This window comes from Nelusetta ayraudi, unplaced genomic scaffold (assembly GCF_046127955.1).
Source record: "Nelusetta ayraudi isolate G7.1 ecotype Tasmania unplaced genomic scaffold, CSIRO-AGI_Nayr_v1 ptg000005l, whole genome shotgun sequence".
Lineage (NCBI taxonomy): Eukaryota > Metazoa > Chordata > Actinopteri > Tetraodontiformes > Monacanthidae > Nelusetta > Nelusetta ayraudi.
The window spans coordinates 5,552,865-5,555,926 of record NW_027466055.1 but is presented as its reverse complement, the minus strand read 5'-3'; the positions used below and the strand labels follow the sequence as shown (position 1 = coordinate 5,555,926).

The 3,062-nt window shown below is 36.7% G+C and overlaps 1 non-coding gene across 1 annotated transcript; it reads left to right on the top strand.

Moving 5' to 3' along the window:
• Nucleotides 1-2,249: 2,249 nt before the first annotated feature.
• trnah-gug (transfer RNA histidin (anticodon GUG)) lies at nucleotides 2,250-2,321 on the top strand. Its single transcript has one exon. It is a non-coding gene; the product is annotated as a tRNA-His (tRNA).
• Nucleotides 2,322-3,062: the final 741 nt, after the last annotated feature.

The window sequence follows — 3,062 nt, the reverse complement described above, 5'->3', positions numbered from 1 at the left end:
GTGTGTGTGTGTGAGAGAGAGAGAGAGAGAGTGTGTGTGTGTGTCCAAAAAGATGAAACAAGTGACTGATTACCATCCTCCCTACCACAAAAAAAAGCAATGAAGCAAAACATGGACCACTGCTAAAGTCAAAGAGAAAAACTCTCCAGCTAGATTTAACTGCAAACATCACGGCAGAACATCAAAAGTGCACTGTGGATTTTTTTTTTTTGTTCCCCCTCATGAGAACTGGAAATTAAGAAAAAAAATGTTCTAATACTTTTGTACTGTTACAGAATCACTTTATCGGAAGTGTTGCAATAGGATGAATAACCTTAGTTTTAGTGTTTACACATTCACTTTCAGTTTACTTAACCATCAGTCTATTTAATATTTAAATTAATATTTCAGTTACTACTTGTGACGTCTGTCATGCTAAGATGATGTAGTGAGAACTGTATATCATAGTATGTATTTTTGACATTAATATTCAAATATGAAAAAAAATATATATCTATCTTCTAAAGCAATCCAGAGAGCTGCTCTGTCTCCTGTGTCTTTATTTCCACCTCCAATGTTTTCTGTTTAAATCACCTGCAAATCGAAAAATGTCCACTGGTACTTGTTGGTCCGAAATGGAACAAAAAAAAGAAGAGCTTGGTGAAGATGGATGTAATTTTAGGTGATAGATGAAGAAGATGAACGGAGGAAGGATTTTCTTCTTTCCTTTTTATTAATTGTCATTATTCCGGGGCTGAGTTTTAAGACGTTTTTATTGTGTAAAAGTACACTGCCGTATGAACATCACCATTAAATTAAACAAGCACAGTGTTAGGTTTTAGCACCTCCAGTACATTCTTAGATCATTCAAAAAATACGTTATGGGAAAAAAAAAACATTTTTCAGTCCATCCTCGTCATTTTGGCCCAAAGATAATCTCAGATAATCTCTTTAATTTCTGATGGAAAACGTACAGTGTTATTTATGTACAATAATAACGTTACTTCTCGCAACAAATTGAATGTTACATTCCATACCTTGCTGGGAACATGTCTTCAGTCACTGCTGTAACCTAATGCTGTGTGGGGTGAACATAACCACGCCATTTGCATACATAAGATGACTGATGACAGTATTTCCAAAAACACCAGTTCTGCATTTATTAGCCACCCTTGTAAACGTTAAAACAAAAACTAGGGACAAGATCCCCTCTCCAGTTGCCGAACTCCACTGCCCACAGTAAAATAAAAGCTACCACCGAAATACCACAACAGTTGTTGAGAACAGTTGGTGAGTTATTTCGATCAAAGAACCCAAATGTCTCTATCAAGTACGAGAATGTTCATGAGTTTTGGCTTCCATAGCTTAGTTTATTTCTTTCAAAGCAAATGCCCATGTTTAAGTTTGAAGGTGAACTAGTTATGAATGAGGGAGTGGAGGGAAGTGCATTGTGTTTTCTATTTAGCACAATTCTAATAAAGACTGTAGTAAGGTAAGTAGGGATAACATAAGGCAAGACAAGGCAGCTCTATTTATATAGTCCCATTTCATAAACACAGCAACTCAATTTGCTTTTACATGATTAAAGTTCAACATTTCAAAAGCATTTCTTAAAAAAAACTTAGAACATAGTCTTCAAAGACAAAGTGCAGAGAGAACAAAATACATTTTATAATGTATATATGGAGCAGTAATAAAGAATAGAGATTAAAAAAAGATAATATAATAAAATGAATAGGAGCACTCAAAAGAAAAGTAGAGTTTCTAACCCTGCTTTAAAAACATTCACACTTAGACCTTATCCATGTGTGTGCAGCATAACATCTAAATGTGTTCCACCATGTTTAGTTTGACATAAACCTAACATGTAGATCTATCTGTCCAGATTATTCTATCACAACATAACATTTTTTTCCCCAAAATAATAAATTGTTTGTATTCTTTTCGTTTATATTAATGGCTTTAAAATAATTTTTACTTTCAGAACCTGAACCTTTCTTTTTTACTTTCAAGTATTTTCTTTTAAGGTGTTAAATGAGTACTTTTACCAGAGTATTTTTTTTACACTAGAATCTATACTTTTACTTAAGTACAGAATGTGAATACTTTTTTTCTTCTTTTTTTTTTTTTTAAACCATCTCTGTCTGACTTTCAGCCACCAATCTTTCGCTGTTCGTTGTAGAGCATGCGGCAGATACAATGACGCTTCTCGGAAGCCTACTGATTCCTTGGTGTAAAGCGCGCTGCAGAGCACAAGCTCATCGTAGCTCGCCGTGATCGTATAGTGGTTAGTACTTTGCGTTGTGGCCGCAACAACCCCGGTTCGAATCCGGGTCACGGCAGTGTCTCACATTGTCACGGCAGATGAGTTTCTTTTTGTACTTTAATTTATTTATATGTAAAATCAACAAATACGGTAGGGAGAGCGTATTCCAGATTTTTTATAGGCATAAAAGAACACTTTGTTGTTGACTCTCGCAATTTACGATTCTTAAAAATTGCCAGATAAGAGAAGGAGGAGGTGTCGGGATAAATATCTGTCATAGTACAGATACCTGTGATAGTGCAGATACCTAAAGCCTCGTTGCTAATAATTATGAACGGACGTAAACTTGGGTTAACTGCACATGTAAAAAAAAAAACGTGCAAAAACGAACGGCGCGGTGACGTGTCTGGAATGCTTGGTGTGACTTAAAGTCCTTTCCGGCCCACATTTACTCTCAGCCACCTCTGTCCTCCGGCGATTAGTGCAGCGTTTTTAACCATCGGTATCCAGATACAAGGATTATTCGACCAAAATATGGATTTGTTTCGCACGGGACACATGTCCCCAAACAGCTGATTGCCGTGTTATGCAACGTAAACCCGATCCCACGCCACGGCGAGGGGCGGGGGGAGGATCTTGTGAACTGGACCTTGAGTCTGTTAATCATAATAATAATTAAAAATAAATAAATAAATAAATGTAAATGTTAAAAAGGTACGGAGCGTGACCGCGCACGGTGTCTCCGCATGCGACGTAGTATTTCTCTTGCGGGATTCTTGCAGCAGTTATAGCCAATTCAGTAGTCTGGCACAGACCA